Source organism: Cynocephalus volans, chromosome 4, assembly GCF_027409185.1.
Source record: "Cynocephalus volans isolate mCynVol1 chromosome 4, mCynVol1.pri, whole genome shotgun sequence".
In the NCBI taxonomy this organism is placed as follows: Eukaryota; Metazoa; Chordata; class Mammalia; order Dermoptera; family Cynocephalidae; genus Cynocephalus; species Cynocephalus volans.
Genome location: NC_084463.1, coordinates 126137248 through 126155981, shown reverse-complemented (window position 1 = coordinate 126155981; position 18734 = coordinate 126137248). Strand labels below are relative to the sequence as shown.

The following is an 18734-nucleotide window of genomic DNA, read 5'->3' as shown; positions in this document are numbered from 1 at the left end:
AAATTTTTTAAGCTTGTAAATGAACAAGGAGAACAAGGAGAAGAAAGAGGCAAAGGAGCAACAGCAGCAGCAGCACAAGCAACAAAAACCTCATGTGGCCCACAAAGCCTTAAACACTTACTTCTTGGCACTTTATACTAAAAGTTTGCTGACCAGCATGGGAGTTTTGATTTGCTCAGTTTCCAACCTGGGCCGGTTCAAAACTGGAGTTCCATATGCAGAAGAATTAAATTAGACCCTGTCTTTCACCATATACAACAATCAACTAAAAATGGATTAAAGGCTTCAATGTAAGCCATAAATGTATAAAACTAACGAGAAGAAAACATAGGAGAAACTCTCCATAACATTGAAATTCTCCAAAACATTGAGCAAAAAAATTACGGAGAAAACTTCTAAAGTATAGGAAACAAGAGTAAAAATCAACAAATTCGACTACATCAAACTGAAAAGCTTCTGCTCAGCAAAGGAAACAATCAACAAAATGAAGAGGCGACGAGCAGGATGGGAAAATATATTTACAACTATTCATCCAAAGGGATTAATATCAGAATACACAAGAAACTTTTAAACAACTCAACAGCAAAAAGCAAATAATCTATTTTAAAATGGGCAAATGAGCTGAACAGACATTTCTCAAAAGAAGACATACAAATGGCCAACAAGTACATGAAAAAAATATTCAACATCACTAATTATCAAGGAAATGCAAATCAAAACCACCATGAGATATCATCTCACCCCAGTTAGAATGGCCACTATCAAAAAGGCTGAAAATAACACATGCTGGCATGGATGTGGATGTGGAGAATAGAGAACTTTTATACACTGTTGGTAGAAATGTAAATTACTGCAGCCATTATGATAAACAGTCTGGAAGTTCCCCGAAAAACTAAAAATAGAACCACCAATCCAGTAATCCCACTGCTAAGTATTTATCCAAAGGAATGGAAAGTATCATGTCAAAGGGATATCTGCACTGCCATGTTTATTGCAGTACTATTCTCAATAGCCAAGATATGGAATCAACCTAGGTATTCATCCCCAGAGGAATGAATAAAGAAAATGTGGCACATACACACAATGGACTACTACTCAGCCAAGAACAAAATCCTGTCATTTGTGGCAACATGGATAAGCCTGGAAGACATTACGTTAAGTGAAATGAGTCAGTCACAGAAAGAGAAATGCTGCATGTTCTTCCTCAGAGGTGGGAGCTAAAAAAAAGTTCAGCTTATTCAAGTAGACAGTAGAATTGTTACTAGAGGCTGGGATGCAGAGCAGTGAGGGGGGATAGAGAAAAATTGGCTAACAGATAATTACAGCCAGATAGTAAAAATAAGTTCTAGTGATCTACAGTAGTGCTAGGCGTCTATATTAACAATAATTTATTGCATGTTCTCAAATGGCTAGAAAGGAGAAGCTCAAATGCTCTCATAACAAATAAACGATATATATTTGCAACGATAAATATGCTAATTACTCAGATTTGATCATCCCACATTGTATACATGTGCTGAAATGTACTCTGTTCCCTTTTCCCCCATCACTCACTTTCAAAAAAAAAAAAAAATGCTAACATATGCTTTAGAGCATTGGGGGAGAACTAACCCTAAATTTACATAATTACAAGAAATCAGATAAGTGATGCTTCCTGGAAAAGATATATCTACTCCAAAAAGGTGATTTTTTTGTGTGTCCATTTTCCGAAATGGACATACATGGACTTGTCTTTTAAGTTTGGCCTCACTCAAGTATCCTGCTAAAATTTAGCAGTAAATGTATACATGTGAATGATTTTGGAAGGCTATATGCCAAAATCCCCAAAGTAGTTCTTTTTCCACAGAAATTCTTCATAGATAATTTCTAAAATATTTTTTGCTTATCTGTGTTTTCTAATTTTTCTTCAATAATTACATATTACTTGTATTCTTTTCCAAACCATTTTCAGAAAACCATTGTATCTAGATCTGGGTGGCATGAGAAATGGGAACATCAGCACATAGGACGCATCTAGAGGTAAGTCTATTGAAAAACAATTTCAGAAACTTGAGAACTTTCTCCGGGAGAAAATTCAAAGAAGCTGTGATAACATCTCTGGAATATCAGAAAGATCCATTAGGGACAAGAGGCACTTAACTTACTCTGTATGATAAAAAGGAGCAGGATTAGAACAAATTGGGTAGCTCATAGGGAGATCACTTTCTGTTTAATATAAGAAAGCTCTTTCCAAAAGTCAGAGCAGGCCACTACTTGCTATTGTCACAGAAGGTGTTAAGACATACATTGGCTGGGAAGTTACAAAAGGGATTTGAGCACATACTGTAGGACTAGATAGGAGCCTTTGAATCTATTTCCAGTTCCTTGTACAAGCACACAATACTTTGAGTCTCTGAAAACACTGCAGATCTCAATAATGCATCGTTTACTTGCTCAGGCCACATAGAATCTGCACAGTGACACAATGCCCAGTCATTGCAAATCTTTATCTTTTTATTGATTACACATATTATTAATGGGGCAAGAGCTGACCATCAGCATCTGTCCCCAAAATGTGGTGAATAAATCAATACTATTACCATGGCCACCACCTCAAATTGCAATTATTCCTGTGTCTCCCACCCAACCTCTCCCCAATGACCCTCTTCCTCCCCTTCCTCCCCACCCAGTAACCCCAGTTCTGTTCACTCCCTCTGCAAGCTTGATGTACCACTGTGGTCTTTCCTTCCTTCTTTCTCTCTCAGTTGCCACTTATAAGTGAGGACTTGCAGTATTTTTCCCTCTATTCTAGGTTTATTTCACATAACACAATTTTCTACAAACTCATCCATGTTGCTGCAAATGGTAGCATTTCATTATTTTTTATGGCTGAGTAGTATTCTCTTGTGTATATATGTCACATTTTCCTTATCCAGTCATCTGTCATTGGACATTTAGGTTGGTTCCATATCTTGGCTATTGTAAATAGAGCTGTGATGAACATGGGAGTGCATGTTTCCCTTAAACATGACGATTTCCATTCCTTTGGGTATATACCAGAAGTGAGATAGCTGATTGTGTGGTAAATCTATCTGTAGTTTTTGAAGAAAACTCTACACTGTTTTCCATAGTGACTGTACAAATTTATAGTTCCACCAACAAGAGCAAGAGTTTCCTTTTCTCCATATCCTCACCAGCATTTGTTATTCTCAGTCTTTTGGATAACAGCCAGTCTGACTGGGGTGAGATGATATCTCAAAGTGGTTTTGATTTGCATTTCCCTGCAGATTAGTAATGTTGAGCATTTTTTCAAGTACCTGTTGGCTACTTGCCTGTCTTCCTTCAAAAAATGTCTGTTCAGCTCCATTGCCTATTGTTTACTTGGGTTATTTGGTTTTTTGCTATGTAGTCATTTGTAGTTATTTGAGTTCCTTGCATAGTCTGGAAATTAATCCCTCATCGGATGTATAGATTGCAAATATTTTCTCCCATTCTGTAGGGTTTTCACTCTGTTGATTGTTTCGTTTGCTGTGCAGAAGCTTTTTAGTTTGATATAATCCCATTTATTTATTTTTTCCTTTGTTGTTTGTGCTTTTGGGGTCTTATTCATAAAGTCTTTGCCCAGTCCTATTTCCTGAAGTGCTTCCCTTGTTTTCCTTTAGAAATTTTATAGTTTTAGGTCTTATATTTAAGTCTTTAATCCATTTTGAGTTGATTTTCGTATATATAGAGAGGAACAATTCTAGTTTCATTTTTCTGTATATGGATGTCCAACTTTCCCCAGCACCATTTATTGAAGAGGCGTCTTTTTCCCAATGTATGTTCTTGGTGCCTTTGTCAAAGATCAGTTGGCTGTAAATCTGTGGGTTGATTTCTGTGTACTCTATTCTGTTCCATTTCTCCAAGTGTCTATTTTTATGCCAGTAGCATGCTATTTTGGTTACTATAGCTTTGTAGTATTATTTGAAGTCAGATAGTTACGCCTCTGGCTTTATTTATTTATTTTTTGCTCAGGAATGCTTTGGCTATTCAGGGTCTTTTGTTGTTCCATATGAATGTAAGAATTGTTTTTTCTATTTCTGTGAAGAATGTCATTGTTATTTTGATGGGGACTGTATTGAATCTGTAGAGTGCTTTGGGTAGTGTGGACATTTGCACATTGTTGATTCTTCTAATCCAAGAGCATGGAATATCTATCCATTTTTTAATGTTTTTAATTTCTTATAATAGTGATTTGTAATTCTTTTTATAGGGATCTTTCATCTCCTTGATTAAATTGCTTCCTAAGTTTTTTTTTTTTTTTTTTTTTTGAGAGTATTGTTAATGGGCTTACTTTCTTGATTTCTTTTTCTGCTAGTTTGGTACTGGAGTATAAAAATGCTGCTGATTTGGGGGTGTTTATTTTGTATCCTACAACATTACTGAGATTGTTAATCAGCTCTAAGAGATTTTTGGTAGAGTCTTTAGGTTTTTCTATATATAGGATCGTGTCATCTGCATTCTGGGACAGTTTGACTTCTTTTCCAATCTGGATGCACTTTATAGCTTTCTCCATGTGCTGATGAGAAGAATGAATATTCTGTAGTTGTTGGATGAAATGTTGTATATATATCTGCCAGGTTCAATTGGTCTAAAATGCAGTTTAAATCCTTTCTGTCTCTGTTGATTTATTGCCTGGATGATCTTTCCAGTGCAGAGAGAGGGTTGTTCAGGTCCCTTACTATTATTGTATTGGGGTCTTTCTCTTTCTTTAAGTCTAATAGTGTTTGCTTTATATATCTGTGTGCTCTGGTGTTGGGTGCATATACATTTACGAGTGTTATGTCTTCTTGCTAGATAGATACTTTTATCATTACACACTGGCCTTCTTTATCTCTTTTTACAGTTTTTGGTTTAAAATCTATTTTATCCAATATAAGAATAGCTACTCCTGTTCATTTCTGGTTTCCATTTGCATGGTATGTCTTTTTCCATCCCATCACTATTAGTCTGTGTGTATCTTTATGGTGAGGTGGGTCTCTTGAAGACAGCATATAGTTGGGTCTAGTTTTCTAATCCAGTCAGTCAGTCTGTGTCTTCTGAGTGGGGAGTTTAATCCATTTACATTTAGGTTTTTACTGAGATGTATTGTCATTTTATTGCTTTTTGTTTAGGTGATTTAAATATCTTGTGTTCCTTCCTTTTCCTTTTATTATTCATCTTCAAAGTTCATGGATTTTTTGAAGTCATATGATTTTTTTTTCTTTCTCTTTTGCATTCATGTTTTACCAGTGGGTTTTGTTATTTCTTGTGTGTTCATGGTAGTGTTTGTTGTTTTTTGGATTCTAGGTGCAAGACTCTCTTGAAAATTTCTTGGAGGGCTGGCTGTGTGGTGATGAACTTCCACAGTTTTTGTTTGTCTGGGAAATATACTATTTCTCCCTCATTTCTAAGAGACAGCCTTGCTGTGCATCATATCCTTGGCTGGCAGAGTTTTTATTTTGGTATTTTGAATATGTCATCCCATTTTCATCTCATCTGTAGAGTTTCAGTTGAGAAGTGTGCTGTTAGTCTGTTGGGGGCTCCCTTATAAGTGACTTGATGCTTTTATCTTTCTGCCTTTTGGATTTTCTCCTTGTCTTTGAGCTTTGACAGTTTCACTATAATGTGCCTTAGAGAGGATCTTTTTGGATCAAATCTATTTGGGGATCTTTGAGCTTTCTGGATCTGAAGGTCTGTGTTTCTCCCCACGTCTGGGAAGTTTTCTGTTATTATTTCATTGAATATGTTCTCAATGACTTTTCTTTTCTCCTCTCCTTCTGGAACATCCATGATTCCAATATTTGGGTGCTTAAGGTTGTCTGCTAGCTCTCTTAGAGTTTATTCATTTTTTAAAATTATTTTTCCACATTTTTTGTCTGCCTGGCTTATTTCATAAAGACCATCTTTGCGATCAAAGATTCTTTCTTCTGCTTGTTCTATTCTGCTTAAGCTCTCATTTGTGTTTTTTATTTCATTGAATGAATTCTTCAGTTCCAGGAATTCTGCTACATTCTTTTTTTAAATCTCTTTGTAAATTTCCTTCTTCATGTCCTGGATTTTTTTTTTTTTTTTATTGTTTCATTGTGTTGTCTAACTGAGTCTTCTCTTATCTCGTTGAGTTATCTTAAGACAGTTACTCAGAATTCTTTTTCAGTCATTCTAAGTATTTCTTGTTCTGTAGGGTCTGGGTACTTGAGAATTACTATATTCCTTTGGTGGTGTCATATTTTCTTGTTTTTTCATACTGCTATTATCTCTGTGTTGATTTCTGATCATCTGTTAGATTAGCTGCTGGTTTTGTTACTCTAGAGTGGACTTGGAGGAAAAAGACCTCTTTCTCTTTTTCTAGGCTCCTCTGGTGACTTTCCTTGTGTCAATGCAGTTGAATATGTGGTGGTCACCTGCATGGAGGCTGTTGCTGCTACTGTGGTTACTAGCCATCCTTACAGCAGTAGAGGCTGTGATGGTAGTTCTTGTGGACTACCTCCTTGGAAGCAATGTGGGGCCTTCTGGTCAGATCCTATTGAGTGAGCAGCACTGGGTTCTGCCTTGTTGGCAGGTGGAGGGAGGGCTTCCTCAGGGGTGGCTTTTTCCCTGCCTGTGCAGCCCTGGTGCCAGCAGACAGCCACAGATCTTTTTCTGAACATTAATTTATAGCATCTCTGGAACCAAATTCATAGATGAAGAATCAAACAATCTGATTGTATTCTTTTGCAGCGTCAGGAAGTCTTCACTAGAAACCTGGTCCCTGAAATGCCTCAGGTGTTACTTATTTAAGATGAAGAAAAAGAGAACAGAAGTAGAATAAAGACGAAGAAAAGAAAGAGGAAGGACAAAGGGGCTATGATATAGCCTGGGCTCTTTTCCCAGAACTAAGATGAAATTACCAGGTAACTATGTTTTTCCTCCAAGAAAATCAACCCTGTTGTGCTTCTTTCCATTGTTTCTGGGTTTTGTGTGTGAGGTTTTTTTCTTTTCTTTTTTTGGTTTTTCTGATCTTTATATTATTTTTAAAAACCTTTCCTTGTCATGGTTATTTAAAAGTGATCTAAAGAAAGCAGTAATGTGTCCAGATGGCAGTGTTAAAGCAACCTGTGGGAACTAGCTGAGCAAGCTGTGGCATCAGAGCTAGCTGCTTTTTTGTTATAATTAAACACTTTTAGGGAAAAAGCTACAGACTAGAGTTCAAAGGGCAGCTGTTGGCCTTATATCTATAAGTCAGAAGCGAGAAAGCATGTAGTCATCCTCACATGTACAACGCAAGGAATCACTGAAGCAGATCTTAAGATTGGACTCTTTTATGTGACCTAAAAAGCTGCTTAAAATTAAATTTTAGGATGTTAATGATGCTTATATGTCCTTGGAGGTCACTTCCCTTTTCTGTGCCTCATTTTCATCTGAAATAAGATTAGAACCACTGTTCCTCACCTAAAGTCACTGAGATCCTTAAAGATTTAGGAATGTAGGATAATAAGAATCATTAAATTCTTTTTAATATCTCTGAAAGTTTAATGAAAATCATAGGCCATAAAAGTAATCAAACTATTGCCTGCCTTTGTTTAGAATTTATCAGCACATTGAGATTAAATTGGTTATATAAAGGTACTGAAAGTGCTACCTGGCTATTGATAACACTATGGAAATTTCTGGGATGTAAATGTTGGACAATAACAAAACATGGTCACCTTGGTCATGACCAAAGAGTGAAGTTCTCTATTAAGTGAAAAAATAAATGAAAGGAGTACTTGCTGATGAAAAGATAGAAAACTTCAGAATGAGTAATTTCTAATTGTCTCTTAAGTCTTCACATTCTTTAATTTTAGGTTTCTAATTTCTGTATCCTAATTTTTCCATGATTGTATTTTATATTGTTTATTCAAAATTAACTTTGGAGTGTAAACTTGGGAGACTAACCCTCCTGCAAAGAGGGAAATAGATGACATTTACCACTACAGAAGCAGTAAAATTAACATTTCCCCTTCTTTAACTGCTTTGTAGGTACAATTTAAAGGACAAAACAGCATTTGGAAATGTAAACACCAGGACTTTGCTAGGATTTTCCCTTTTGGGGAGGTATGATTGATGTTCTTAAGCACACAAGAAAATATTTCCTTATGTATGTTTCTGTAAAGCTCTTTTTAAAATACAAGCATTTGCTTTGTATCTTTCTTGTGGGCAGTGATGAGAATGGCGTTGATAACAACAGGGGAAATCTTAATGCTCACCTTCTTGAACTATAGATGTTTTTGTGGTCAAAGCACAGTCTCTTTCTTTCCATAATGTACAATTTCAGGTCTTCAGCATCTGCCATTGGTATTATTTTAGTAATTGGTTTCCTGGCCTCCAATCTTACTATCTTACTGCAGCAGCCAGATAAATCTTTCTTTCTAAGGCAAAGTTTGAAAAATACTTCCTGCTCAAAATACTTCAAGGATTCCTTATGGAATGTAGGAAGAAATGAAATCTCCTTAGCCTGGGACTCAAGACGCAGTGTACTCTGGCCTTGAAATTCTTTACAGACTTTCTTCCCATTACAATTCCCTCGACCTTTAACTCTAGCAATTCTGTACTTGTCCCTCATTTTACCATATGCTTTCATGCCTCTAAGCCTTTACTCATGCTATTCCCTCCAACTGGATTTCTCTTTCTTTCCATTCTTTTTTTTTTTTGTTTTAATTAAACTTCTGGGGACAAGCTCAAATATTTCTTTAAAACACAAGACTTTTCAACTCTTCTGTCCTTGTACTTCCATAGTACTTTGCACATATTTTCCTTGACCTTACATAGTATTATACAGACCTGCTAGAGATCACACTTATAAATTGCTAGAGATCAAGAATTAAGCTTTTCATCTTGAATTTCTCCAGTGACTTAACAGAGTCTCTAAAATGATTCAGTTGCCCCCCAACCTAGTCAATTGCTAAATTATTCTCTGAAAATTCTGCAAAAGAAATAAAGTGACCATGCAAGAAGAAGGAGTTTCTTCCTGTTACTTTAGAACTAAAAGACACGACTTCATTAAAATGTTTTCGTGTTTGAGATAAGCACAGCTTCCCTAGGCCACCTTAGTGTTACCAAATTTTCAAATGATATGACCAATAATCTGGTGGTTTTATTTTATTTTACCAGATACTTGCCAAGGGTCCTGAACAAAGATTCTGCCTGCCTGCAGGAAAGAGCATGTTCCCAATCAAGATAAAGCAGACTTCATTCTGCTTCAGAGTAGGGAATGCCTTTTTCAGGAGTCAAAGATGAAAAGTCGGGAATTCTTACCAGAGCTGTTCAGACATGTGAGACACAGAAGAGTGTCCTGCGGAGAAACCAGAAACCAGGTCAGTTCCTGAGAGAGAGATTGGAAGGAAAACAAGATGGACGATTAAACAAAGGGTAGAGCTCAAGAAATAGGTATGACTTAATGTCAAACGTAGGGTAACATGGAATCAACCTATGTCCATTAACAGATGAATGGATAAAGAAAACATGGTATGTGTATACACACACACACACACACAATGGAATGCTATTCATTCTTTTAAAAGGAGAGCCTGTCATTTGCAACAATGTGGATGAACCTGGAGGATATAATGTTAAGGGAAATAAACCAGGCACAGAAAGACAAACACCACATGATTTCACTTATATGTGGAATCTAAAAAAGTTGAACTCATGGAAGCAGAGAGTAGAATGGTGATTACTAGAGGATGCGGGCTGAGGGGTTGGGAAATGTTGGTCAAAGGATGCAAAATTTCAGTTAGGAGGAATAAGTTCAAGAGATCTATTGTACATCATGGTGACTATTGCTAATAATAATCTACAGTACACTTGAAAATTGCTTAGAGAGTATATTTAAGTGTTCTCACCACACACACACAAATAAGGCTGAGTGAGGTAAAACGTATTCTAAGTACCTCCACTTAGGCATTTCACAATGTACACACACATCAGAACATCACATGTTATTTTTATTTGTCAATTTAGAAAAGGAAGGGTAAAGGTTCCATTTCTTAAGTAATTGTTAATTATTTTCCCATTGTTAGTAAAAACATATAAATTTCAATGACAGAATTTTTAGCATGATGTATCTAAGTGAGCTGAGATGATTCCAGATAAGGGAAAACTCTTGATATTTAGCTAACTTTACACAGCCTTATTGTGGTAAAATGTATGATTACCATTAGGCTTTAGAAAATATTGAGAATGACTTGCAGACCCTTATTATAATTTTTGCAGACTCCTAGGAGCCCAAGATCTAATATTTTGGGGAATCATTAGAGTGGATTAATCCTAACTCAATGACCTTTATATTTGGAACACCTTTGTCTGAAAAACTTAATATTTCCTTTAGCTTTACTTTCTCATCCTGCTGCTTTACTCCCAGAAGAGAGTCTTCATTTTAAAGTCCTCTGATTTTGAACCTTTCTGCTGTGTTTTCTGCCCTGACATGCTGAAGCAGAGACCAGAAGTCCTTTGCCGGAGGTTCGGGTTCCCTGAGCTACCATGATGGCCATGAGTTTTGAGTGGCCTTGGCACTATTGCTTCACTCCCTTCTTGACGTTACAGCTGAACGTGGGTACTGGGCAGAAGCAACTGGTCGCCTGGTGCTCACTGGTCCTGTCCTTCCATCGCTTGCACAGACAATCCAGCATGACGGTGATGGAAGCTCAGGAGAGCCCGCTCTTCAGCATCGTCAAGCTACAGCTAAAGCTACCTATGGAATCAATTCAGATTATATTAGAGGAACTGAGGAAGAAAGGCAACCTCGAGTGGTTGGATGGGAACAAGTTTAGCTTCCTGATCATGTGGTGGAGGCCAGAAGAATGGGGAAAACTCATCTGTCAGTGAATTTCCAGGAGTGGCCAGAACAACTCCATGTTCACCTTGTATGAACTAAACAATGGGGAAGACACGGAGGATGAGAAGTTTCATGGGTTGGATGAGGCAACCCTACTGCGGGCTCTGCAGGCCTTTACAGCAGGAGCACATGGCTGAGACCATCACCATCAGCGATGGCCGAGGCATCAAGTTCTTCTAGCAGAGACTTGTTTCCCTTTACTTCTTACCTCCCACCTTTCCAGGGCTTTCAAAAGGAAACAGACCCAGTGTCTCCACAGACTGGATCTGTGACTCTATTGGACTCAAAAGGGCTCCAGTCCTGAAGGCTGGGATCCAGGGATGGGTTTTCACTTACCCACCAGGGAGAACAAATGTGCTGCTTCTTGCCCTATCTCCTCTCTCATCCTCAACTTTCCCTGTGCTAGTGTCTGCAAACCTAACACTTTACATGTGTTCACAAACATAAGAACATACCACATACACCTGAACAAGCTTCTGTCTCCTTCCCCTACCCCCTTCGTTGCAGTTGCCTCCTCTTTCAGGCTGGTGCTGGATCCTTCCTAGGGCATGGGAGAAGCCCTGGCTGCAGGCAGCCTTCCAGATAATATGAAGACAGGAGGTCCAAGAATGGGCCTGGCAGTGAGAAGTGGGCCTGACACTGATTCATGATATGAAAATCTCAACTCCCCCCTACAAAAAGAAATAAAATAAAATAAAATAAAATCCTCTGATTTTTAAGATCCCTCTGAAGCCACTCTTTTTAAAATGACTTGGGGCTTCTAATCTACCATATTCCTTTATGAAACCTAATGCTGCCATCTGCAACTATTTGAAGATAAAGAGGTCCAGATCTAAGCCTCATGAAGAATTTTCTTTAAGGGAGACTTAAAATGCACAGTATGACATGAGAGTCACATGACACCAGCTGAGATTAAGGCCTTTTGAGGCTGCTGGAGAAAGCACTCAATGGACTGAGACCAGAGGGCCTGTCCCTGTCAGCCACGATTTACATACTTCACAGAATCATCCCCCTTCCCTCTCTTCATGAGTGATTTATGCTCAGTGAGCTGACATTTTCTGTCTTTATTAATTTATTTCTTTTATTAAAAAATGATACATGGCTTACTATGAAAATTCAAAAATATAAAGTAAAAAGTCAAATTATTCTTTTACCAACCCCTTAGGTCCCTAGTTTTACAACCAGTCCCAATTCAGTATGTGCCCTTACACATCTTTTTGTTTGTATGTATGTACTAAAAAGTACGTGCATATGCATATTTTGTTATCTACACATATTTTATGACCCTATATATGGTATAATCATATTTCATTGACATCATTTCATATAAATTATTATTTCTAGGATGTGTGGTCTCTTCAGAAACTTACAAAATGAGCTAGAAGTAGAAATATGATTTTCATGTCTTTTATCCCCTGGGAATTTGGCTCTCTGCTTAATTCCAAATTATAGGTTTATATTTCTCCATTCTGTGGTTGCTACCAGAGAGTAATTTTTTGGTATTAATATCTGATCTTTTTATTCTTTTACTATGTTCAGCAGTGAAAATTTACCAGCATTTAAGATAAACAACAACTGTGGAGCAGTTGTCTGTGAGCAAGGTCATATTTCAGAGGGCAAAGATAAAGCCTGATAATCTAAGACCTGTAACCCAAATGAGAAGCAAAATTTTGCTTGCTGTTTTACTGCAGATCATCTCTGCTTTTTAAAAAATTTCCCTACCTTTACCCCTTTTTATCTTTCACATATCACTTCTCCTGTATGCTTTGGCATTTTTTTTTCTTGGTTATCTCTTTCCTCAGTGTTTCCTCCTCTGATAATCTGCATCTTCTCTTCCTTGGCTCAAGTTTTTCTTTTCTGTTCTTCCTTGCTCTCCTTCTTAACTGTTCATTTTATAAAATTACAGTATTTTAAAAAGCATGTTTGTCGTAGATGCCTAATTAAACATTCCATGGCATATTGACATGACGAAATACTATACAAACATTAATATTTATGGTGTGAAAATATATGTTTGATACAGAAAAATGTGTATAATATACTGTCAAAAAATTTTAAAAATCTATAAAACTGTATATATGGAGAGTAAAATCTCATTTTGGAAGATAATTCTATTTATGTAGACATGGGATTTTAAAACAGTTTACAGAGTATCTCTTTGGGTGATAATAAGAGATACCATTTATGTTATTCTTTTCCTTTTTCTGTATTTTGGAATTTTTCCTCATTTAATATGCATTACAGGTGAAATAAAATGGTTTTAAAAAGGAACTTCAAGGGCCGACCCTGTGGCGCACTCGGGAGAGTGCGGCGCGGGGAGCGCAGCAGTGCTCCCGCTGCGGGTTCGGATCCTATATAAGGATGGCCGGTGCGCTCCCTGGCTGAGTGCGGTGCGGCCAGTCACAAAAATGACAAAAAAATAAATAAATAAAAAGGAACTTCAAATACATTTGCTGTGTTTATTGAATGAAGTCATTTTTCCTTTTCTAAAACTTTAGTAAGATAATGTATGCAGTTACAAGCACATACTAAAGTGAAATAATTAAATTAAAATTTAAAATAAATAAAAGATCAAATGATTTTTCAACCACTTAAAAGCCTAAAGAAAAAAAAAGTACAAGAAAAAATTCTTCTGTGCAGGGGCAAGCAGGGTCTTGAGTTGAGGTGGTTGTCACAACCGGGAAGAGACTTACACCGCTTGTCTTCCAGGCTCAAGTTTGCCCCAGATGGCCTGAGGTCTACCAGGCCCAGTAGAGTCAGCCCAGACAGAACTTTGGGGAAAGCCTGGAAATACACTTGTGCTTTCAATATCTTTCTGAGGACAAAATAGTATAAAATAAATAAAAATAAATTTGAAAAGGAAAAATACTCTGCTTTTCATTTATTTGTGGCCCTTAATTGAATTCCTACTCCCAATCCTCTCCTATACCCTAAAGTCCTTGGCCCTAAAAACAAGCAAAACTAGCATATCTAGGGAAACAACACGAGAGTTAAACATGAAGAGGCTGCCATCTTGTGGCCCTATAGATGGGGCTTTGACATTTAGCTTAGTGTCACTCTCATAACAACACAGCTGGGACATATTAGACTTGTATTAGACTATAGTCTATACATTATGAATACAAATCCTATTCATGTGTTTGAGCAGAACTGGAGTCTTACACAGTCTTTTTTATGACTTTTTAAAAAGAAAGGGTCATTTGAGTTAGGGTGTGTGGCCCATTTCTGGCAGCTTTGCCATTAACATTGTTCTGAATAACCTACTGTCTTCAGTCTTTGGAGGCTCTTACAAATTCACAGTGTACCTCACTGTGTGTGTTTGCTGCATTCTGGGGACATTTCCCAGGCCAGGGAAAGGACAGCCACACAGAAGGCTCTCTGTGTAGTAAGCTAACAGAGAAGATATTATAAAGATATCTTAGAATTTCACAGTTGCAAAAAATTTTATCTGAAGGCTTGGCTCAAACACATGAATGCACACAATATTGATCTATTTATTTGCTTTTCCAGCGTTTGAAGTAAAGGCATGGTGGGTTTCAAATTGCCTTGTGTCATTTTGTCAGATGGACAGATGGCTCCTTGGTCAAATATCCGATGCTGAAATTAGTAAAATGGTGAAATTACTGAAAAATCTTCAAATTTATTCCAATGTAAGTGCCTCAGACATAGGAAGTCCAGTACACACCAACTGTAACCAGTGCCTGAGAGTCGGAGCTTCTGGAGATAAATTCAAAGAAATGATTTTTTCTATCTTTTAATGTATCTTTGCAAGTGATAAATCCTCTCCTCCTTCTGATTCTACTCTGGGGAATCAGTGTTCTCACCTGCCCATCATATCCACACATTTTGTTTTTATTATTTCTCTCAGCAACTTTTCCCTAGCATACAAATTAGCAAAAACTCTCTTATCCCTGAATGTTCAACAAAAATAAAAAAAAGTAATAAAACTAGTTTTGCTCTATCCTTTATTTCTCTCAATCCACCATTCCTCATAATACTTGCTCTTTCTCCTATAAACCTCTCCAAGCTATAGTTACCATTTCTGCCATTCTGTAGCTTTGATGGTGTCACTCAGACACAAGAACTCAATTGGGTACATAGACTAAGAGTTCAATAGGGAGGGAATATTTTAAGTCATCAGAGTGAAAGGGTTATCCAGGGAATGAATATAGTGCAAGAACAAAAGAGGGTTGAGGGCTCAAGATCAAGAAATGCCTAAATATAATGGGTGGACAAAGAGAGCAGAGCCAGCCCGGTAAATACACCTGTGCTTTCAGCCTCTTCCTGAGGACAGATGAAATAAAATAAATGAAATAAAAATAAGAAGAAAAGTAATTGATGGAGAGGGGCCAAATAATGAAAAAACCCAGAGAACTCAGTGTCACTGAGTGCCAACGACAGTAGCACAAGCAACAGCAGAAACAATAATCAATATATTGGCTGCTCTCTATATTGATCACGCATTTCAAAAGAACCCCCTCTTTTAGGTATTTGTATCTTTTTTTCATTTAATTCTCACATTTAAATCTCATAGGTACCTCAACAGTACAAGAGAAAAATCATATCTGTCTTGATTGCTGTGATGATTGGAATCTGAGGCTCAGAGAATTTATATTATTTTCCAACTTTATTAAACTAAGATGGCAGAGGCAGGATTATAATTCAATCTCCTTTTTAATATTTCACATACTCCCAATGACACTATATACACATAAATGTGTAACAATACACATATAGAATACATATATATAATACACATATATACATACACACACACACACACACACACACACACACACACATATATATATTTAAAGCTGTCTCCTTTCCTCTGTCCCTCTCTTGATAAATGCCAAAGAACACTCAGACTGAAAACCTGATAATCTCTTCCTGTCTCATTTCCTAGGGTTCCACTGTATTTCTACAATGTGTTGATTACCAGTTGTACTACTCTGGTTCTTCATCTTCATTTGTGTTACAAATCAAGCTTCCAAAAGATTACAGATCCTGTAGACAATCTTTTACCTCCTCAATTCAACATTCTGCTTTTAGAGAGTTCTTAAAAAAATATTCTTTTCATAACCTTCTTTGTAAAAATCTTTTATTTCGGGGAAAAAACAGGAGTGTATTAGTTTTCTATTGCTGCTATAATAAATTCCACAAACTTAGTGGCTTAGACAATACAAATTTAATATAGTTCTGGAGATCAGAAGTCTTAAATGGGTCTCACCAAGCTAGAATCAACATGTCAGCAGTCCGCATTCCTTCTGAAGGATCTAGGGAAGAATCTGTTTCTTTGCCTTTTCCAACTTCTACAGTCAGAGTTCCTTGGCTAGTGGGCCCCTCTTCCATTTTCAAAGCCAGTCATGTCAGGCAGAGATGTAGGCCCTTATTACTGATTCTCCAGCTGGAATCAAGGAGGGGAAAGGTCTCACAACCCCCAACCTCCATCCTGGGGCCACCTGTGTGGCCTGTGGGCATTCACAAAACAGACTATGAGAATAATCCAGAGTAGATAGTTTATAGTAAATCCACAAAGAGGAAAGAGCTTTATAGGATAGCTATGACTTATAATGCATTTACTGTACACCAGGCACTATTCTAAATATACATACACACTATTTTATATATATATAAAGAGGGGGATACCTCTTTACATATATATAAAGGTACCTTCTTATAGTGTTTTGAGGATTAAATGAGTGATTCACATACATACATATATATATATATTCACCTATATATAGGTACGTCTTATTATACCTATTTAACAGAAGTGAGGCACAGAGAGTTTAAATAATTGCCCGAAGTCACACAGTTGGCAAAAGGCAGAATAGGAACTATAACCTCCAAAGGTAAGTTATCTACTGCTTAATATGCAACAGATATTCAGAACACAGTTCATAAGGACTCGATAAAAATGTGTTGTAAATAGATGATTGAGTGCAAGAGTAATTGAATATGTTTAAGGTCGTAATTCAGAAGTCTCCTAATTGGCCTCTGCCTTCATGCTCCTCTCAAGCCAACTTACTATAACACTGTTGACAAAACAATCTCCTTAAACTTAAGAGTGTCTTGCACATGGTGGGCACTCAATAGATATTTTAAAGAATAGCTAAGAATGGAATTCGATCATATATTCCCCTCTGAAAATGAGTCAATGATGTATAATAATTCACACTTTAAAAATCTAATCTTTTCATGGCATAGTTTATTTCCTGCCTAGCAGATCCAGCCTCACCTACTTCTATTCCTTTTCATATTCTAAGCTTGAATATTGTTAAAGCATCCCCCAAGAAGCAATTTTATCTCTCACCTCCATGTTTTTCACGTGCTTAATTCTCTGCATGAAATTCTTTGCCAACTATTCTCCACTTTTATCCAATTAGCATTATATTCTCTTCTTTCAAGTTTCCTCTTGGGTATTGCCATTTGGGGGGAGCCTATTCTAATTCCTATGTCTTTGGATCCCATTGGGCCTTGATAGGTACCTCTTATTAAATATCTCTTTATTTTGATATATCCCTTTTATTTAAATCATACTAAATTTTTTTTCTGACTGCCTTTTCACTGGAGCTCCTTCAGAGCGAGGTCAAATCTAACTTATCTTGGTATCCTTGTATCTAACATATAGCCTGGGACATGGTAGGTAAAGAGGCTTGTAAATCTTGTGATACTGGGTGGAGGCTGTGGAATCAGACTGCCTGGTCTTATATCCTGGATCCAGCAATCAAGAGTTCCATGACCATATATGAGTTGATATCAGTTCTTGGTTTTTTTTTTTTCTGTTAAATTGAAAAAATAATACTTATTATTATATACTCTTTGGTTTGTTATGAGAATAAAATGAGAGAACACATATATGTGCTTTACATTATTTAACTTACTTAATCTTTAGGATAATCCTCATAGACAGGTTCTGTTATCATCTACATATTATACCTCTGAGTAAACTAAAGTGTAGAAAGTTGAAGTTACTTGGCAAAGGTCACACTTGCTGTTAGTAAACTAGTTGGCTTAGATCAATTGTGTAAAGTAGTTTGACCAGAGTCAAGGTTTGTATAAAAGTAGATTAGTGTAGAAGACTCTGAAGGTAAGTCGGAACAGAATCCCAAAACTTTCAAATGCTGGATTAGAGTTTTAGTTTATCATAAAGGCCAGAGTGATAAATACATTTCACTTTTTGTGCTAAGTCATACCAATTTCTTTCTTTCTTTCTTTTTTTTTTTTTTTTTTTTGTGTGTGTGTGTGACCGGTAAGGGGATTGCAACCCTTGGCTTGGTGTCGTCCGCACCGCACTCAGCCAGTGAGCGAACCGGCCATCCCTGTACAGGATCCGAACCCGTGGAGGGAGTGCCGCTGTGCTCCCAGCATTTCACTCTCCCGAGTGAGCCACGGGGTGGGCCCAGTCATACCAATTTCTAAAGGCTATCTGGAAATGCTGAGTTGATAAAGACACTGGAGTTATACATGAGCTCAGCATGAGGGAATGAAACAAGATATGCTTAAGCTAAGTGAGAGGAACGGGAAATGGTAGCATACCCCATAAAGTTGTATTAATTGGAAATGAAGTATTAAGGGCATAAGAATCCTAGAAAGGAGCTCAGACTAACTTTTCAGACTCCTGAGAAGGAGCGGATTCTCTTGTACATGAAAAGAAAGCCCAAATTAATTCTTTTTGATAGAGCTTTATAGAGATATTTCCCCATTACCATATTCAAACTAAGGTTCATGGTAACCAAAGACCATTGGCATTTTCATCCACATAGAGAATTGTGGACCCTGGTTGTATTGCAAATTTGATTTCATCTTATCATCATGAGATGCTTGATTGGAAAAATTAAAGAGTTACTGGGGTTTCTTAGGCCTTTCATTTCTCTGA

General features: G+C 37.0%; 1 pseudogene; it reads left to right on the top strand.

Annotated features, from left to right (window-relative positions):
• Positions 1 to 10500: 10500 nt before the first annotated feature.
• Positions 10501 to 11032, top strand: LOC134377335 (vacuolar protein-sorting-associated protein 25-like; annotated as a pseudogene).
• Positions 11033 to 18734: the final 7702 nt, after the last annotated feature.